The sequence below is a fragment of the Erinaceus europaeus genome, chromosome 2 (assembly GCF_950295315.1).
Source record: "Erinaceus europaeus chromosome 2, mEriEur2.1, whole genome shotgun sequence".
Lineage (NCBI taxonomy): Eukaryota > Metazoa > Chordata > Mammalia > Eulipotyphla > Erinaceidae > Erinaceus > Erinaceus europaeus.
Genome location: NC_080163.1, coordinates 170,011,818 through 170,033,694, shown reverse-complemented (window position 1 = coordinate 170,033,694; position 21,877 = coordinate 170,011,818). Strand labels below are relative to the sequence as shown.

General features: G+C 42.3%; 1 long non-coding RNA gene across 1 annotated transcript in view; it reads left to right on the top strand.

The window, feature by feature from the left end:
* The first annotated feature begins 13,684 nt into the window (after positions 1–13,684).
* Positions 13,685–21,877, top strand: part of LOC132536779 (uncharacterized) — a 174,620-nt gene continuing 166,427 nt past the window's right edge. Inside the window, exon 1 of the long non-coding RNA XR_009548309.1 lies at positions 13,685–13,814. This is a non-coding gene — a long non-coding RNA (uncharacterized LOC132536779). The remainder of the gene's footprint in view (positions 13,815–21,877) is intronic.

The following is a 21,877-nucleotide window of genomic DNA, read 5'->3' as shown; positions in this document are numbered from 1 at the left end:
TCACCATGCTTGCAGACCTGGTGTTGAGCCCTAACACAACATGGGAGCACCAGGCATGATGGCAGGTACTGTGATGTTTCTCACATGCTCTTTATCCCACTTTTTCTATTTCATATTTTAATTTTTAAAGTCAATTTTCTTTTATATATATTAATATATTTATTTATTATTGGACAGAGACAGAGAAATTTGGAGGGGAGGAGGAGATATAAAAGCAGAGAGACAGAGAAACACCTACAGCCTTGATTTACTACTTGTGAAGCTTCCCCTACCCCCTGCAGCTGGGGACCAGAGACTTGAACCTGGTTCCTTATGCACTGTAATTTCTGTGCTTAACCAGATGCACCACTGCTGGCCCCCTGTATATTTTACTCATTTAATATTTCCTGGATAGAAATTGAGAGGGAACAGAAGATGTAGAGGGGGAGACACAGAGAGACACATGCAGCGCTGCCTCACCACTTATGAAGCTTCTCCTCAGCTGGATGGATCTTGGGCTTGAACCTTAGTCCTTGCGCATTGTAACGTGCACTCCACTGGTTACATCACCTCCCAGACCCCATTTTTTCATTTAAATTTAAAAGGAGAAAACAACTGTTGGCAACAGTAGAATTATGTGAGTATGAAACAGGTGCAGTAAAATACATCAATATATTCATCTTTTTTTAAAGGTCACTTTGTGAGTGCACATGTTATAGTGTGAGAGGACGAGGGCTCAAGTCCCTGATCCCCACTTACAGGGGGAAGCTTCACAAGCAGTGAAACAGTATCTTAATGTGTCTCACTTTCTTTTTCCACTCTATCTCCCCTTTCCATCTCTGTTTATTTCTGTCTTACCAAGTAAAAAGAAAAACTTTTGAAAAAGTTACTTTATATAAAAAATGTTTTTTCATTATTCTTGACCAAGTAAAAATATCTCAGGACATATAGAAAATATACTCCGTTGTGAATAGGAAATAACTTGAATGTTTAGGCTCTCTGCTGTCTGTGCCAGAAGTGGTTTGCTAAGAAGTAGTGGTTTCTAAATGCAAATTCCTAGCTTCAAGTCTACCTACTGATGCTCCTCTGCAATCTGAGACCATCGCAGGCAAGGGATAAATATATTATTTGCACTGTTAGTTACACTACTGCAGGCTAAAACAAGGGTAAGGAAAGTGGAAAGGACAAAAGTAGGGGAAAACTAAATTATCTAAATGTGTCTAGTGACAGTTATTTAATGCTTACTGCTATGCAACCCATTTTTCCTAAAATGCTTCAATTTTTACTGCAAATAACTAAAAAACATGGCTATTTTGGACTTCCACATTGTCGTTCATCCTTACTCAGGCTTTACTGAAAAAAAAAAAAGATTTCTTTATTAGTGAGAGAAATAGGGGAGAAGAAGGAGGAGAACCACAGCATCACTCTGACACATCTGATGCCTGAGATCAAACTTGAGACCTCACACATAAGAACTCCAAAGCTTTATAAACTGCACAACCTCCCAGACAGTGGCAGCCTTTTTTTTTATAATTTAAAATATTATGATACTTTGCTTACTTAAAAGGCAATAGATTTATACAATCTGAAGAGAACAAGAATATACATACTTTGCTTATTTAAATGATACATACACTTTAGTAGAACTTACATATTTGAATAACACTACATACATATGTAATTGAAAATCTCGGAAATATAGAAAAAGGTTGTGGGGGAAAAACCCTTTCCTGCCCATTGATCTTAGACACTATCAGTAGAAAATACTACAGTATGTTTTTTTTTTTTTTGATTAATTAATTTTCCCCTTTTTTGTTGCCTTTGTTGTTTAACACTGTTTTGGTTATTGATGTAGTTGTTGGTGAATAGGACAGAGAGAAATGGAGAGAGGAGGGTGCCAGGCTACCTTTGTGGGTGGGAGACAGAAGACCAGGGAGTCATGGCTGAACTGGGATGCAGTTCAATCTTTATTGAGTGGGGAATGCAGTGTGATCTAACCAGAGCTATCTCTAATCACAAACCTGTCCTTATATATCCTGAGCTGTAACTGTCAGGTCGGAAGAAGATTTAGGTAAGATATGGGGTGGGGAGAAGGAAAAAGCTCAGGAACTAGTGTGGATTAAACCAATGCCCTACAGGCAAGGCAGTTCCCAGGTAACACAGTGATTATGTAAGTAGACCACACCTTAGGTAGTGCAACAGAAGAGGTCTTAGAAGCAGAATTTAGAAGCAGACCAACAGGAGGGGGAAGACAGAGAGGGGAAGAGAAAGAGATACCTGCAGACCTGCTTCACAGCTTGTGAAGTGATTCCCCCACAGGTGAGGAGCTGGGGGCCAGAACTGGGATCCTTCCGCTGGTTCTTGCACTTTGCAGTATGGTTTTGGCAGGGGCCAGAACTGTGATCCTTCTGCTAGTTCTTGCACTTTGCAGTATGGTTTTGGCAGAGCTATTTATTTCTGAACCCACAGGGAGTCATAATGAATTTTTATAATACTGTTTTTTATTTTAAAACTTGAAAGTATCTTAATTTACAAAAAAATCCATAAAAATGACCTTTAAACCTATTTTCTCTTTAGACAGATGATACAAATCCTGAATAGAAACAGCTTGAGAAAGACATTTGAGTTAACTCAGTTGTAAACTTGCTGGAGTAAGGACTTGTGTGGGTAAAAATATAATTTTTAATTATTTTAATTTCATGAACTACAGAAGGGGGTAGAGGGGCACAGAAGCAGCACTCTAACATATGCAGTGCTTGGGATTGGACTCAGGACCTAAAATGCAGAAGCTCTAATTTCTTCCATGGTGCAACATACCCATCTTCAGAGATATTTTTCTTTTCTTTTGTTCTAAAGATCTTATTTATTCATTAATGAGAGAGAGAGGAGCAGGGAGGATCAGCATGTTACTCTGGTATATGTGGCACTGGGGATTGAACTTGGGACCTCATGCCTGAGAATCCTGCACTTTATCCACTCTGCCTCCTCCTCCCAGACCACTGATAATTTGGCTTTGATTGGAAGTAGAACTACTGAAGAGGCACTCTTGGGGGCTGGGTGGTAGTGCAGCGGGTTAAGCACACATGGCATGAAGGGCAAGGATGGGGGTTGGGAGCCTGGTTTGAGCTCTCCACCTGCAGGGATGTCACTTCACAGGGGGTGACGCAGGTCTGCAGGTGTCTGTCTTTCTCTCCCACTCTTTGTCTCCCCCCGACCCTCAATTTCTCTGTCCTATCCAGCAACAATAATAAACACAAAGGGCAACAAAAAGGGGGATGGGGGGGATGGCCTCCAGCAGCAGTGAATTTGTAGTGCAGAAGGGAAAAAAAAACACTTACTCCATAAGTAAACCTGAGATAACAAGAGTTTTAAACAACTAAGTTTCTTCCACTCTTGCTCCTTGTCAGTTGTATGTGCCTGACCTCTAGAAATATAAATCCTTAGAAAAAAAATTTACAAGTGCCTTTTCCATTGTAGTAAAGATAGTGATTATGTTAAAATGTGAATTTCTATCACTGCAAGGTTGGAACAAGAGCCCAGTCAGAAATAATTTGGACCTACAATTTCACCCAGAATAGTGTCACTGACCACAGGGTAGGATATGAAGACCAAGATATTAAGGTAATATTGCCGAATGTGCTTAATGTATCTTTGATTTATTAAGGAATCAAATTTCGGGGCTTTGTAGTAGCACAACGGGTTAAGTGTACATGTCACAAAGCGCAAGGACCAGTGTAAGGATCCTGGTTGTAGCCCCAGGATCCCCACCTGCAGGGGGTTGCTTCAAAGGCCGTGAAGCAGGTCTGCAGGTGTCTTTCTCTCCCTCTCTTTGTCTTCCCCTACTCTGTCCATTTCTCTCTGTCCTATGTAACAATGATGACATCATTTACAAAAACAATAACTACAACAATAATAAAACACAAAGGCAAGAAAAGGGAAAATAAATAAGTATAAAAATTTTAAAAATGTAATTGCCTAGCAATAATTTAGTATGACCATTTAGACACATTGTTTTGCTTTGTTAGATTTATTTTTTTTCTTTTCCTTCTACTTCTTTTGAATAGGAAAGAGAAATTGAGAAAGATGGAGAGAAAGAGGGAGAAAGACCTGCTTCCCTGCTTGTGAAGTGTCCCTCTTGTAGGTCTAGAGCAGGGCTTTGAACCCATAACCTTGCACATGGTTATATATGTGCATAACCTGGTGCACCACAGCCCAGTCCCCCAAATTTACTTATTTGTTAATATGAGGAAGAGAGAGAACTGGAGCATCGTTCTGTATATGCAGTGCTGGGGATTGAATTTAGGACTTCATTCTCAAGAGTCTAGCACTTACTCCACTGCACCATATCCCAGTTCTCTTACTCACATTGTTCTAATCATTCCTGTGTCCTCAATAGTAGCTGGTACTGTAGAATAGTGTTGGGTTTAAGGACCAGATGCCAGGACCCTGAGCTCCATTATAAAGATTGGCAGGCACATGGTGTACCTCTTACAAGATTCTACGCTATTTAAGCGTACGTGGTGCAAAGCGCAAGGACTGAGTAAGGATCCTGGTTCTAGCCTCCAGCTCCCCACCTGCAGGGGGTTCACACCACAGGCAGTGCAGCAGGTCTGCAGGTGTCTATCTTTCTCTCCCTGTCTCTGTCTTCCCCTCCTCTCTCCATTTTTCTCTGTCCTGTCCTACAACAATGGCAGCAATAACAACATTGATGAACAACAAGGGCAACAAAAGGGAAAAAATAGCCTCCAGGAGCAGTGGATTCCTAGTTTAAGCACTGAGCCCAGCAATAACCCTGCAATAAGCTCAGCAATAACACAAAAAAAGATTCTTCCCTGTGTGTGTCCTGCACTGGCAGCTCTTTTCCTTATATATTGGTTGTGTATGCATGTAGCTATGTCAAGTATAAACATCTTACGGTATATATATATATATAACATCTTAAGGGCATACACAATAGAATGATCTCACCCCTAGTCTGTAAACTGCTCTATATCAGACTTCCTGTCTCCATTTTAGTGACTATATCAGATTCTCTGTTTACTTTTCAAATTTTGACCTTATGCCAAGGATGTAGGCATAATTCAGGGGTATCAAATAAGACAGACTTACTTTTACCCTAAAGGCCCTGTTGACCACTATCTGAGTTTACCCTGATGTGGCCAAAACACCATGGAAGTTGGAAATAGAACTACAAAGATGACAAAGAATTTCTTTTTAGAAACTTTTCTTAATATACTTTATTTTCTTTTTGAGAGAGATGCAGAGGGAGAGAAAAAGAGAAACACCAGTGCATGGCTCAGCTCTGGCTTATGGTGGAGCAGGGGATTGAACCTGGGGTTTTGGAGCCTCAGGCATGTGAATCTCTTTGCATAACCATTATGCTATCTCCCCTGCCCAAGAATTTCTAACATAACTGGTTTTAGTACATAGCTGTCAGTAAGAGAGAAATAGGTGACATAAGTGATCAGACATTATAAGTCTCAGGGTTTCCAACAAGCTGGCTCTTCCCTGAGACAGCTGCATTCTTATGAAGAATATTGTTTGCATTATCTCCTGTTGCCCACCGGCTGGAGGTCCCACCTGGCAGCAGTCCCTGCTCATGCTGATGTGCGTAGCTCTGGTGATACTGTGGGGCCCATCCACGCTGGCCCTGGGCACAGCTCAGTGCCCCCCATCTGTGTGAGTCCATAGGGGCAGGGGCGCCCGCAGTGCACCACAGGACAGCAGCATGGCCCTGTGTCGCCCCAGTTACAACATCTTCACTGGAGTGACTGGCCCTATGATATGTGTCAGTATCCCCAATAGACACCCGCTAGCCATATGCTGCTGGGTATTTGTGTTTCTTTGCCCATTTTTTTTTTAGAATAAGAAAAAATATTTTACTAAAACTTAAAAGATTTACAGAAGTTTGCATACAAGCCATACCAAATGGTCACAAGTTTTTTCTTGAAGGGAGAATTCTACACTTGACAGCGAACTCACAATGTTATTAGTGAGGGCTGTGATATTTGCTTAATGTTCCCATTTTGGCTCAAACAATAAAGCTTGTCCATCTACAGTGTCTAAATAAAAGTTAGACTTGGCTAGAGAGCATATTCTAAAGAACTGGGTAGCTGCTTTAACCAATGCAATTAGATCACCATAAAATGGGGGGAAGGAGTATGTAAAATATAAAATGTCCCTCCTAAAAAAACAATAATAAAATAAAGAAAAACACCCCCTGCAGGTATCCCTGATGACTACCTTCATTCACAGTGCCTTATACTTAAACCATGATGGAGAAATGAGTAAAAGCAGAGAGGGACCACTGCTCTTAAATGTTTCTCAACAATCCAGATGGTGCTTCTAGCCTCTGTTCATGCTTAACAGTGAGTCAGGACAAGACACAGATTTGCTAATGTAATCACCAAAGGACTGAAGATCTCTGGGCTTTTTTATTTTGTAATGTGTCTAAGACTGTCCATTAAATGCAAAAAAGGGAAGAAGTCTTGGCAGAATAGGAGACATGATGCACATTTGATGCACATCAGATCTATTTAAATATTATTCATGACATATAGCCAATTCCATGCTCTAGCTGTCTCTATGGCTTGGGCTTCATTGGTCTTCCACTGCTCTGCTACATCATTTGCTAATGGATCTTCTGGATTGGGAGCACTTAACAAAGCCTGTATCCATAGCAGAACTGTGGGGATCTGCAGTACTGGGAAACATTTATCTTTCAAAATATCTAAACATATTCTTCCCAACTTGTCTACATTAGGATGATAAATTCTGGTCATGAAACGTACTTTAGGGGCATCCACTGGGTATTCAACTGGAAGGAATAGTTCAAATTTAAAAGTCCCTCCCTCAAAGGGGAATCCTGAGGGCCAGTAATGCCTGCATGAAAATAATGGGCTTTGCTCTCATCTGGTTCTGCTTTTAATACCAGGAACAGGTTCTGCCAGCAAACTCTGCATTTCCCAGGCAGCCACCACCACTGGAAGTCTCTGTGGAGTCCCCCCCCCTCCCCAGTGCTGTGCCCTGCTTCCCTAGCCACTGCTGCTGGACCCCCGGGGCCTGCCTGAAGTGGAGAGAGGAAAAAAAGGGAGGGAAGAAGCCCCAGAAGAGAGCGGATTTTGGCCTCTCTGCTCTCTCTCTCTCTCTCTCTCTCTCTCTCTCTCTTCAGCTCCTCTCACCCTCAGGTACAAGTGGAAGTTCCGGGCTCCAATTCCAGGCCCCCTTTTTAAATTAACATTTTATATTTTCCCTTTTGTTGCCACGTTGCTTAACCTGCTGTGCTACTGCCCTGCTCCCTTTACCTTTTTTTAAATATTCCCCTATGTTGCCCTTGTTTTATTGTTGTAGTTATTTTTTAAATATCTATTTATTCCCTTTTGTTGCCCTTTGTTTTTTTTTAATTGTGGTTATTATTGTTATTGTTGTTGTTGGATGGGACAGAGAGAAATGGAGAGAGATGGGGAAGACAGAGAGGGGGATAAAAAAATAGACACCTGCAGACCTGTTTCACTACCTGTGAAGGGACTCCCCTGCAGGTGGGGAGCCAGGGGCTCACACCAGGATCCTCACTGGGAACCTTCCACTTGCAACACTTGCACTTAACGCGCTGCACTACCGCCTGAATCCCCTGTTGTAGTTGTTGTTCTTACTGATGTTGTTGTTGAATAGGACAGAGAGAAATGGGGAGAGGAGGAGAAGACAGAGAGAGGAAGAAAGATAGACATCTACAGACCTGCTCACTGATTGTGAAGCAGCTCCCCTACAGGTGGGAAGACTGGGCCTCCAACTGGGATCATTACCCCCATCCTGGCATTTTGCGCCATGGGCGCTTATCCTGCTGCACTACCACCCAGCTCTCCTCTTTTCCCTTTCTATATGCACTGAGTCTGTGCTTGTCTCTGAAGGTCATGTATAGCCTATGAGTTTTAGTCTTTTTTTTTTTTTTTGCCTCTAAAGTTATCCTTAGGGCTTGATGGCAGCACTACGAATCCACTTCTCCTGGAGGCTGTTTTTCCCATTTCATTGCCCTTGTTGTTGTTGTTATAGCTGTTGTTGGATAGGACAGAGAGAAACCAAGAGAGGACAGGAAAACATAGAGGGGGAGAGAAAGACAGACACCTGCAGACCTGCTTCACTGTGAAGCAACCCTCCCCAGGTGAGGAGCTAGGGGCTCAAACTGGGATCTTTATGCCTGTCTTAGTGCTTTGAGCCATGTGTGCTTTACCTGCTGTGTACCGCCCAGCCCCAGGTATTTGCCTTTAATGACTTTGGTGTACCTTACTAATAATGAGAATATTTCTCATATAGACCCAGAATAATAATACTTTGATCGGTCTTTACAGGAAGCATTTCTTTAGATCATGTTCAGAGCTATATTTCTCTTTTTAAATATTTTTCATGACATGCCAGATTTTATATATATGGAGACAGAGATAGAGGCAAAGGCAGGGACAGAGAGACAGCATCCCAGCATATACAGCACCCATCTGGCTGGGATGATCCCCTAATCTCTCTGCCCTCTCTCCATCTCAGGAGATGTTCTCATCCCTACTCCCTGCCTGTCCTGAGACCATCTGCCTAGTAATTGCTACCTCTGTTTTTTGCCTAGTTAACATGAGTTTTTGATCATTTGAGAGTTGGTCTCTACTCTTGAAAGTTGATCACACTCTCCCCCCCCCCTACATTAAGGAACACTTTAACTGCTATATGGATAAAATACATTTCCTTGCAAGAAAATATATGAAACTATGATCTGTATTTAAAGTTGATTTACAAAGAGCTGAACTTGCTAGAATATATATCTCTCATTTACAAGGAAACAGTTATTGTGCAAGAAGAAATACAAGTGTTGACAATAGTGCTTTAAATATGTTTTTTATATTTATTTCCTCTTTTGTTGCCCTTGCTGTTTTTTATTGTTGTAGTTATTGTTGCTATTATTACAGATGTCATAGTTGGATAGAACGGAGAGAAATGAAGAGAGGAAGGTGAAGACAGAGAGGAGAAAAGATAGATAGAAACCTGCAGACCTTATTCCCCACCTGTGAAGCGATTCCCCTGCAGGTGGGGAGCCAGGAGCTCCTAACAGGATCCTTAAGCCAGTCCTTGCCCTTGGTGCCAAGTGCATTTAACCCGTTCGCTACCGCCTAACTCCCAAATATATATTGTTCTTATGTACTCAGTCAAAGAGTTACTGAAATCAGCAATGTTTACTCTCCAATAGTCAAGTCTGTGGAGCTAAGAGAATTTATATTTTTAGTTGATTCATTCTTTGTGAACCTTAGGGAAGCTAAAGACAAGTTTTCTTCAAGTAGATCCTGTGAAACGTGGGTTGTAACCCAAGTTTTTTTTTTTTTAATTCAGCATCAGATGTGTCTGACTTCTAAGTAAAATGAGACCCCAGACACATTGATGGGTGAGTGTGAAGATATTCTAAGTGGGGATGGTTGGATTTAAAATAGCAGTTCAAAACTCTCTCAGTAGCAGCTATTTAGTATTTAGCTTAATTGTCTTCACACATTTCATCCATCCTGACTAGCCCAAAACTGTGGCACAAAACTCAGACCAGCCTTCCTAAAAGTTTTCTTTAATACATTGAAGAATATACCAATTTGTAAATCTAGGGAACAATATAGTTGTTGGGTCATTCTGTTCGTTTTGTCATTGCAGTGTAATTTGTTTTAGGTAAAATGCTTTGTTAAAATAATGAAAATAGAAAACAGGCATTGCACAATGTAAAGGCATCAATACCCCTGTCCCAAACACACCTGTTCCCAATGTCTTTTTCATCCCATTTCCACATTTTCGGCCACATGTTCTCAGGAAAAAAAAAAAAACAACCTCAGACCTGCACCTCTGCACCTCTAGCCATGCTTGATGGTGTTATTAGCCAGAAAGGTGAAGTCTTCTCTCTATTTTTTTTTCACCAAGAAGTGCTGACTTGAAAAAAAAGTTTTGAGAGAGAGGCTGGGTGGTAGAACACCCATTTGAGAGCACATGTTACAATGCTAAAGGACACAGGTTCAAGCTCCTGTTCCCCACCTACAGGGGGAAAGCTTCATGAGTGGTGAAGCTGTGCTGCAGGTGTCTTCCTGCCTATCACCCCCTCCCCTCTCAATTTTTGGCTGTCTTTATCCCATCAATAAATAAATAAAGATCATAAAAATTTAAAAAATATATATGTCAAGGGGGCTGTCAGTGTACCCTGTTAAGCACACATAGTAGTCAGCACAAGGACCCATGCAAGAATCAAGGTTTATCCCACTCCGCACCTCAGGGGGGTCGCTTCACAAGAGTGGAAGCTGGTCTGCAGGTGTGTCCATTGTTCTTCTCTCTCTCTACTCTCAATTTCTGAATTATCCAATAAAATGGAAAACTAGGCCGCCAGAAAAAGTGGATTCTTATTAAGCCCAAGCAACAAACAACCCTGGAAAGAAAAAACCAGGAAAAGGAAAAATCTGTTAATTGATTTATTCATTTACTTCACTAATCATGTCTTTTTTTCTTGATGTTTAAGAAATACATATTACACTCTCTTTTCCTCACAGCTTTTTTATTTTCATTATGGGATTCAGCTAGTGTATTTATTTATTTATTTATTTATTTATTTATTTATTTATTACTTTTTGTTTCCCTTGCTAGTGTATTTCTTTACAAAAAAGGCCCTTGTATTTCTGAGACTCCTTTCAAATCAGATCACACCTCTGAGTCCACACAGAAGTATTTCTTGAACCCCGGCTCCATAGCAGAACATCCTCAGCATCTGAACATAGCGAGAGGCTTGTGTCCAGGCTCCTGTTCACATGATGACCACCTGCACTTGGTGTTTCTCAGACTGAGTTCCCATCCCTCTTAGTGATGTGCATTTACAGTCCAAGTTAAATTCTCAAGCGGATCAGAATGGAAAGAGACTTTCCTCTCTATACCTCAGAAATGAGCTCCATTTCCCAGACTACAAGCTAGTGTCTAGGGCACTGTCAGATGACTGTGAGCTGCTTAGTGCAGCATCCTCAGTGCCCATCCAGAGTGACACTCTCTCCTCTCTTCTCTTCTCCTCCTCCTCCTTTCTCTACTCTCTCTCTCTCTCTCATTAAGAAATGAACCGTTCCACCTGCAGAGGAGTCACTTCACAGGTGGTGAAGCAGGTCTGCAGTTGTCTATCTTTCTTTCCCCCTCTCTGTCTTCCCCTCCTCTCTCCATTTCTCTATCCTAACCAACAATGACAACATCAACAATAATAATTACTACAACAATAAAAAAACAAGGGCAACAAAATGGAAATAAATAAATATTTTAAAACATCTTTGAAAGTAATATTAAAAAAAGAAAAAGAAAGGAGCCATACTTTTAAAACTCAAATCCACACCACAGCAAACTGTCTTTCTCTAATATGGGAAGGGCAAGGGAAAGCAATCCTAAGCATGAAGTACTAGCCACTGTTTTTATGCACAGTTACTCCCTGAGTCAGCTCTGGCTTTGTATTTGCTTCTGAGTTTCCAGTCCCCTGTGTCCTTTCTTTGGTAACTCCCTGAGCTGAGAAGAGCAGTAGGATGGAAGTATAGAGCAAGCTGCCTGCTGTCCCTGAGTAGCCCTGACAGAGGAAAAGGATATTTTAGGACTGGCACAGAGCTCCCACAGCAAAGTTCATTTTATTGTGTAGGAAGCCCCGGGTTCACACCACTGATGCACATCAGATCAGCTCAAACAGCACAGAGGGGAGACTCCATGAGCAGTGGAGGGGTGCAGTGAGCCTGGATCTCTATCTCAAAACTTATGTCTCTCTCTCTCTCTGCCTCCAGGGCTATTGCTGGGGCTCTGTGCCTGCACTATGAATCCACTGCTCCTGGAGGCTATTTTCCTCTTTTTATGCCCTTGTTCTTTATTGTTATTATAATTGTTTTTGTTATTGCTGTCATTGTTGTTGAACAGGACAGAGAGAAATCGAGTGAGGAGAGGAAGAGAGAGAGGGCAGAGAAAGACAGACACCTACAGACCTGCTTCTCCACTTACAGAGCCAGGGGCTCGAACCGGGATCCTTAGGCCAGTCCTAGAGCTTCACACCATGTGCACTTAACCTGCTGCACTGCTGCCCAGCCATCTTGTCTCTTTTTAAAGGATTCAAAAGAAAATATCTTCTTGTGGGTCACAAGACCATAGCAGTTAAGTCAATAATAAAGAAAGAGTCTAAGGATCCTGGTTCGAAGCCCGGCTCCCCACCTGCAGGGGAGTCGCTTCAAAGGCGGTGAAGCAGGTCTGCAGGTGTCAATCTTTCTCTCCTCCTCGCTGTCTTCCCCTCCTCTCTCCATTTCTCTCTTTACTATCCAACAACGACAACAACAATAATTACTACAACAATAAAAAAACAAGGGCAACAAAAGGGAATAAATAAATTAAATAAATAAAATTTAAAAAATATTAATAATAATAATAAAGAAAGAAACACTTAAAGTCTATTAGACTGGCCTCATGTGTCAGTATAGTGAGCAGAGCAATTCCACACAATCCATTGCAGTTATTTAATCACAGCAGCCATCAGTGTTCCTACCTTCATTTGTTTGACTCCTTAACAGATCTCTGTAAAGGTACAGTTTAGAAGGGCAATGTCAGGGCACAGGCAGTGGCATATCTGGTAGAGTGTACAGATTACAGTGCACAAGCATCCAGGTTCAAATCCCCAGCCCCCACCTGCAACAGGGAACCTTGATGGACAGGAAAACAGAACTACAGGCTCCTGTCTATCTCTCTACCCCCATCTCTCCTCTAAATATCTCTTATCTTTATTTGCAAGAAATAGTAAATCAAATCTTTTCTAAAGAAGGACACATTTAGTGTCAGAACTGACAAATAATCTGCCATAGAAATAAAGCTCTCAATGGTATTGGGCATGAATAAGCAGGAATGTTCTCAGACAGGATCCTAGCAGAAGTTACTAATGGGCCCAGGAGAAGAGCCCTCGCACTGCACAGTTGCCTGCTTTTCCTGTGCCAGATCCAGGTTCAAGCTCAATCTTCATCACATGATGGAAATAAGTGTGAATGCTGTGTTGCTGCCTTTCTCTCTCTCCCTCTCCCTCTTTCTCCCTCTCTCTTTGCTATCTTGTAATTCAGTGGAGCTGGTTACTGGCAGCATGAATTCACTGGTCCTGTCAGTCATTTTCCTTTTTTTTCCCTATTTTATTGAATAAAGATACATTGGAGGGGAAAAGAGAGAATAGAGAACGATAGACACCTGCAGCGTGTTTCATCTCTAAGCATGTTGGGAACTTGGACTCAAACCCAGATCCTTGCACATGATCATGTGTGCCCTCAGCCTGGTGCCCCACCTCCCAGCCTCTTGTTGTTATTTTTTATCTATCTCCCTCCTCTACTGGAAAAAAGACAAACCCAGTGCAATGTAACCCCAGACATCACGGAATATAAAGTTCCTATTGCACCCTGTACCAAGGGATGTCTGCATTCTAAGCAAGGGAACCTGGGAAGCTTGCTCCCAGGGACTCAGCACATTCTATGCCTGGGATCCTGCTTTCTGTAGGGTTTCCCTGCCTTTGTGTGGCGATGCTCCCACAGACACAGTGGCTCCATCCTGAGGCTCAGAGGGAGGACCAAAGGCACCATGTAGGCACTAGCTCAAGGTGAGTTGGCCTTATGGGCACCATTCATCAGCCTGAGTCTGCATGTTGACTGTTCTCCTTGTAGGGCACCAACAAGATTGTGGACAGGAAATGAGTGAGCTGCCAACCACTGAGCTGCTGTCCCAGAGACCACAAGACTCCACTTCTGTCTCCATCATCACAGAGCCCTGCCATCTGGAGCAGACCTCTGAGGAGACCCCAGGTCAGAGTGTCCTCAGGCCCAGACACTGAGTAGGAACCAGCAGGGAGCACTGGTGAACCCCAGCCATCCTGCCAAGTGCCCCCTATGGGCCCATGACTGCCTTCCTGATGTGGCTCCTAACATTGAAAGCCACCTGCAGGAAGTGAGGGGGTGGTAGAGGCAGGGCCCAAGACCCACCCACAGTCCAACCTGGGGACACTTCCTGTTGTGAAATCAGACCCAGCTCACTGCTAGGGAGGGCGCTTATTTTTCAGTGGCTGTAGGTAGACAGTGGCTCCTTCTCTGTGTCTCTGGAGCCTCTCACACACAGGACTCTGTCTGTGTACACTGTGACTCTTACTAGACCAGGACTTTCCAGGACCTGGGAACACACCTTCTCCATCCCAGGGTTTGCTCTATATCCCGCCATCCCAGGAACTGATGCCCTGGCTGCCTGGATCACCCTCACTGGGAGTGCTGGGATTCCATGATGCCTGCACAGTTACTGGAATGAATTAAGACTCTTTGCAGAGCTTGGAGTGAAGTGATCATGGAGTTCCAGGTAGAATGGAGCTCTCCATCCCACTACAAGCAACCTAACTCCCACAATTCCCAGGTGTAGCTTGATGTGAATGTCTGTGCCTAGGGAGGCCCGGTAGAGGGGGGGTGGGTAGGTGTCGGGCGGGTTCCTTCTTGATGTTTCCGACCTTCCATTCTAAAGTGTTTTACCTTTGATATCACTACTATAGAGGAAATTGTTGAGTTGGTATGAATTTCACACAGAAAAGAGAAAACAAACTCTTATGTATATTTTGTTAGGAGGAATCGTAATATATCGTTTTATATGTAAAATGTAAAATATGTCAGGTTGTCACTGTGGCTCAGTGCCTGCAATATGAATGCACCACTCCTGCAAGCCATTTTGGCTTTTTTTCCCCCACTTTTCTTTTTTCTTTCTCTTTTTCCTTCTTATGTTCTTTCTTTTTATTGCCGTTAGGGTTATTGCTGCAGATAAATGCCTGAACTAGGAACCCATAACTCTGGTAACCCATTTCCCCTTTATTTACATTTTGTCTTGTTTGATTGGAAAAGAAAAATTGAGAGGGCAGGTGCAGATAGAGAGGGAGAGAGAAAGATAAGACACCTGCAGACCTGTTTCACTGCTCCTGAAGGATCCCCCTTGCACGTGGAGAATAGGTTTTTGCACTCAGATCCTTGTGTATTGTACTGTGTTTACTTAACCAGGTGTGCTACTGCCAAGCCCTCTAATATATATTTTATATGTTTACTGGATAGAGATATAAGGAAGTGAGAGAGAGGGGAAACACACACACACACACATACATACACACTCACAGACACACACGGGTACACAGTTCTGCAGAAAGAGAGAATTCTTCATCAAGGATGCAGATCTCTAGATGAAGTCATTCTTTCTACAAAAGCTGAATAACAAGTTCTAGTTTATAAACTTTAAATTACCAAAAATCGTGGAAACCAGGATACCTAAGTCAGCTCACTTAAACGCAATCCCTGTTGATTCACTTGAACACCTTGCTCTGTTCAGAATATGTTCTGTCTCTATTTTGCCTTTCTAAAGTGGCTCCTTAGAAAGTCAGCTCTCTGTAGCACCCTGTTCTGAAATGTCTCCATCCTCTCACTTCCTCTGTTCCACATCCTTTGCATAGCATTTGTGGATTGTCTGTTTCACAGTAGTCTCTGCAGGTGGAGCAGCCATCTGGCCCACACCACCCCACATTATCAAGTGCTCCCCTTACCAGAGCGCTAAGATAGTGGTGCATGGGCGCTACAAGGAGAACATCTTCTCTACTCTGTATAGCAGGGAAGATATCTGTGGTGTTCCCCCACATGCATGGGGCCCCCAAGTTTCCCAGAGCATTGGTCCTGCTGGCCCTCCATGCCTCAGAGGTGACTAAGACCCTGTGGATCTGTGAGGAAGAGCCGCCCCCAGAGTATCCCTTTACACTGTTAACATGCACAGAACCAATTACCACCAGAAGGTGCAAGTAATGGATGTGATGGATTATTTACAAAGCATCCTTGTAAAAAAAAAAAAAGGTCATCACCATGCCCTCCTGCATCTCCCCCAGATAGTTCTTCTACCCTTCAATATTATATATATATATATATATATATATATATATGATTCATATTATCTGATAGCATATATGTTAGTATAAAAAATACTTTGTAGCTCTACACCTTAGATGACTACTTTTAAATTTCTATATTGGGTAATGAATGGTTTACAGTTGACAGCAAAACAGAATCTCTTCTCCATGTGTAACATTTCCCAGCTTTCTACAGAACAATTCAACCCCCCACTAGGTCCTCCTCTGCTATCACATTCCAGGATCCGAACCCACACCCTGCCCAGAGTCTTTTACTTTGGTGAAATGCACCAACTCCAGTCCAAGTTCTGCTTAGTGTTTTCCCTTCTGATCTGTTTTTCACCTTCTGCTTGTGAGTGAGATCATCCCATATTCATCCTTCTCTTTTTGACTTCTGTCAATTAACATGATTCCTTCAAGCTGCATGCAGGATGGGGTGAAGAAGGTGAAATCATCGTTTTTTTATAGCTGAGTAGTATTCCATTGTGCACATAGACTACAACTTACTCAGCCATTAGATGATTATTTTATTTGCTCCTGGCTCATATACACATAGGTGGCAGCTTGTCTTGAGTGTTAAATTATTTATTTATTTATTCATTTATTTTCCTTTTTGTTGCCCTTGTTGTCTTTTTATTGTTGTTATAGTTATTATTGCTGTTATTGATGTTGCCATTGTTAAATAGGACAGAGAGAAATGGAGAGAGGAGGGGAAGACAGAGAAGGTGAGAGAAATATAGACACCTGCAGACCTGCTTCCCTGCCTGTGGAGTGACTCCCCTCTAGGTGGGTAGCTGGGGGCTCAAACCTATTCCTTGACGCTGGTCCTTGCGTTTTGCACCATGTGCGCTTAACCACTGCTCTACTGCCCTACTCAGCGTGTTAAATTTAAAGAAGAAAAACAGCTATTGCATAATGGGGATTGCACAGTGGTAGGTGCTCCAGACATCAGGGCTGAAACCCCAGAGTGCCTAGATTTAATCCTGACACCACCAAAAAACAGAACTGTGTCACAGACTGGGATGCCTCTGTTTCTCTTTCATTAAAAAAAAAAAAGGAAATTGGGCTGTAGAGCAAAATTGGGTTAAACACATGTGGTGCAAAGCAGTAAGAATTCTAGTTGGAGCCCTTGGCTCCCGACCTGCAGGGAATTCGCTCCGCAGGCATTGAAACAGGGGTGCAATTGTCTGTTTTTCTCTCCCTGTCTCTGTCTTCCCCCTCCTCTCTCCATTTCTCTCTGTTCTCTCTAACAATGTCGATATCAGTAACAACAATAATAATTACAACGATAAAACAAGGGTGACAAAAGGGAATAAATAAATAAAACTCTAGCTCCCAATTAAAAACAACATTTATCTTACTATCAAGACATAATCAGTCTTCTGGGTGAGCTCATTCCTATCACAGTTATCAACATCTAATCATGCTATCTCATAGCCCTGGAGAAGAAAGAACATGTTATAGAAATAGACAGTCTGATTAATAGAGATGAAGGTAAATATCACAAACTGTCATCCAGGTCACAAATGCTAAAGTTGCCCTCACCTGAGATGTCTCCATATGTCTCAGCCCAATGATCATTTTCTCTTGCAATGTCACCATCATGGTGACTGTATGATCCTACTGCCATTAAAATCATAATGACGAAGCAGGTGCTCCTGACATTATCTGATGTGGTCTGTTTTGGGATTGTCTTACTACCACCAGAGTTAGCATTGGGGCTCCAGTGCTTGCACAAGGAATCCCCAACTCCTGTGGCCTACTTTGTTCCTTTTTTTAAAAAAAAATATTTCATAGGACAGAAATTGAGAGGGAAGAGGTAGGCAGAGAAGAAGAGAGAGATGGACACTGTAGCAAATCTTCACCACTCATAAGTCTTATTGGTGGTGGTAGGGACAGGGAGCTGGCAGCCAAGTTTGCTCATGATACTGTGTCAGCCCCTGGTTTTGAATATTTTATGAGTTAAACCACCCCCTGTTTGTTCCTTGTCTTGATTGTTTTACTTGACAACCTGCACAGGAGATGAATCCCTGTGGCTGAATGTTAGCCAGTACTCATTTCTTGTTATTAGCATCTACCTCTACTGATATTAAAGACACCCACTGGAATCCACAGGGCTGTGCACGGTGTGGTTAACACCTTTCTCAACTCTTTTTACTTGGTGATGGAATCCTGGATATAATTCACATTTTATTTCCATATTCAACAATTTTATTATTCTTTGGCTCTCCTCTCCAGATCAGCTTTTGGAGACAGATACAGAGAGGACAGAGCTGAAGAGAGAGGGAGAGGATCACAGCACAGACCCTTCCTCAGGAGCCACAGCACTCCCTGGGCTGGAATGGGGGCTCAGAAATGGGCTGTACACATGGCAGAGTAGACAACTCCTGAGTGAGCTGTCTTTGGGCCCCCGGTGTAACACTGTATCCTTGTATTACCTGTGCTGTGAGAGTCCATGGAGAAATATAAGCTCTGTTTACGCATAGAAGTTCTTTGTAGATGGGAACAATTCCCATGTTAATTCTGCTAGGATTTGCATTTGCATGTTTCTGACTCTGTATAACCATATAAAATGCCACAACCAACAATTCTAAACACATTTTTCTTTACACAAGGCTGTATTTTCCCCATTTGTTTGAAGTCTTCACTATAATCATCTCTAAGTTCTATACATTTTCTTTTTGCCACCCAGGTTCTTGCTGCTGCTTGTTGCACACAAGTCTCCTTCATCCCAGGGTGAAATATTTTTGTTTCTTTTTTTCTTATGCAATATGTGAGACTGTGACACATAGAGTGAAAGAGAGTGAAATGTATACATACCATAAATCCTCACACTTCCCCTTGTAAAGGGCCCAGGGATTTGTACTCAGTCTTCATGCTGGGGAACATGTGCTCTCTGTTATCCCAGATTCACCCTGGATCCTTTTGGAATTTCTGAAAGCAGCAAGGTGTTCATCACCTCCTGTTCCCAAAAGGCTCAGGCTGTAGCTAGAGGACCAACAAGGCCAGGCTCCCACAGTGGATCAAGTTCAGACATCATAGAATATTAAGGGAGCCATTGTGTTAAAACCTTGGCTGTTCAATTTCAGTTGAGAAATCATTATAATAACCTGCCTGCATTGCCTGTGCTGACCAGTCTTCTAGAACACTTGCTAGAGTCTGCTGGTGACTGGTAACTTTGCAACATTTACTCAACTCACACCAGGTAGCAAAGGGTATCGATGAGGTGCTTTCTTTTTTTTTTTTAATTTTTTATTTAAGAAAGGATTAGTGAACAAAAGCATAAGGTAGGAGGGGTACAACTCCACACAATTCCCAACACCCAATCCCCATAACCCACCCCCTCCCATGGTAGCTTTCCCATTCTCTATCCCTCTGGGAGCATGGACCCAGGGTCGTTGAGGGTTGCAGAAGGTAGAAGGTCTGGCTTCTGTAATTGCTTCCCCGCTGAACATGGGCGTTGACTGGTCGGTCCATACCCCCAGTCTGCCTCTCTCTTTCCCTAGTAGGGTGTGACTCTGGGGAAGCTGAGCTCCAGGACACATTGGTGGGGTCTTCAATCCAGGGAAGCCTAGCCAGCATCCTGGTGGCATCTGGAACCTGGTGATTGAAAAGAGAGTTAACATATGAAGCCAAACAATTTGTTGAGCAATCATGGATCCCAAGCTTGGAATAGTTGAGAGGAAGTGTTAGGGAGGTACTCACTGCAAACTCTAGTGTAGTCCTGCTTTCAGGTATATATTTTGCAGTAGTTTATGGATACGTGTGCACATAAGCTCTCTCGATGAGGTGCTTTCTGGTCATAAATACATGTGGCAGTTTACAAATATATAGAGAGAGGGAGAGAAAGAGGGAGAGGGCAAGAGAGAGAGAGGGAGGGAAGAGAAGAGAAGGAAAGTGTAAAGAAAACAAAAGAAATGAGAACTATGTACAATCTGGCCCACTTGATGTCAAAGAGAGGAATCTGATCCCCACCAAAGAGAGACAAGGTGGCAGTGCTGGCCCTGTGATTGCAGCCAGACAGACACAGTGTCCAGAGGAACTGTGGGCCCTTTCCCACACTGGGAGCCCAGAGCACGCCAGTCAGAGCCAGTGTTACATTAGAAGCATTTGAATGAAATGTTGGTGTCAGGTAAGTTGAAACAGCAATACATTCTAGTTGTGAGAAATACACACACACACACACACACACACACACACACACACACTCGCCCAACTTAGGCACACACAGAAAGGAAATAATCAGAGGAATTAAAAAAAACTGCCATGCAAAAGGAGAAAAATAGGTCTCCAAAGTGATCTGTGCACAGGTGTGTCCAAATCCAGGAGCAACCTTGAAGGTTAACAGAGGAGTGTTTTAAATACTTGTGGTCCATATACACAAGGGAAGTCTACTCACCTATTGAAGATGGAGAAATCATTCTCTTGCCTCCTGCTGTATGGAACTTCAGGTGGCCATGTTTAGTACCATTTGTTGGAAGGAGAAAGATGAGTATCTGGCAATCTCACTTACAGATGGAACTTAGAAATAAGGAAGAGGTTCAAGGCCCTGGCTCCCCACCTGCAGGGGAGTCTCTTCACAGGCAGTGAAGCAATTCTGCAGGTGTCTATCTTTCTCTCCCCTTCTCTGTCTTGCTCTCTCTCCATGTCTCTCTGTCATATCCAACAGCAACATTAACTACAACAATAAAACAAAAAGGGCAACAAAAGGGAATAAATAAATAATTATATTTTTTAAATACCCTTTCCCTTCATTTAAAAAAAATTAGGAAAAAAAAGCCAGACATATGGTGAAATTTAGACTGGTCTTGGGCTGTTGCAACAAGACCAGGCCTTGTAAGGTAACAGGAAGAGGACGAGTGGGTGCTGGAGATACCCACTCTGCCCAAGGGTGGCAGAAGGGCTAAGATGGCTATGGGGTCAGTATGCAGGTGCCTGTCAGAGATGGAGAGAAATTGTGCCCACTTGATAACTACTATTTTTAAATCATTCTATCCCAAGTAGAAAAAAAAAAACTGAAAGGAATTTTGAAGGTTAATAATAGGCTGTTTTGAGTTGAGGTAGATTCATAAACCAGTGTTTCAGACATTAATGTCTTCACTTTTTCAAAATGTGTTGCAACACCTTATCTTCCACCAGAGTCCACTGAACCCCCTGCACCCCATCTGCAGACTCTGGGGTCTAAGCACTAAACTCTAGTTTTCCACACAAAGAGGATCTACTGTCCTTAATTTAAACTAGATTTTATGGACAGAAGTCACTTTCCTAATTCAGGTGGCTCTCTTATGTATTGTTAGGATTAAACTGAAGTGATGTAGAATACAGTTTTTAGATCAGTATATAGTGCATAGTAATAGCCTCTCAGTCATTTATTTTTATTTCCCCAAATGTATTGTTCTTAATTATACAAAAACCTTTTTCAACATGGGCCAGGGAATGAGTTACTGTTGTTTCCTTTCTCTTAAAGTTGATAATACAGGGTGGGGAGAGAGAGCATAATGGTTATGCAAACAGACTCTCATGCCTGAGGCTCCTAGGTCCCAGGTTCAATCCCCCACACCACCATAAGCCAGAACTGAGCAGTGCTCGGGTGTTTCTCTCTCTGTGTGCGTCTCTCTCTCTGCATCGCTCTCAAAAAAATAAATAAATAAAATTACTTTTAAAAAAAGTTTAGAATACCATTCCAGGCACACATGAGAAAACTCCATTTAGTCTGGACTATGATTGCCCTAACACAGTAAGGATTAATACTCTTTGAAATCATTTCTAGAAAGGTTTTGCAGTACATCTGGTGTCTCTGCTAGAATTTTTTTAGCTCCAAGAATTTAAAGTATTAACTTAGCGCTGTTATTTGTAGGGAATATTCAAATGCTGTAGCAATACAAAACCATCCTTGATTAGGTAGCATTAAGAATGAATCTCAGCATGTAAGGAAGTATGTATTTGTATATA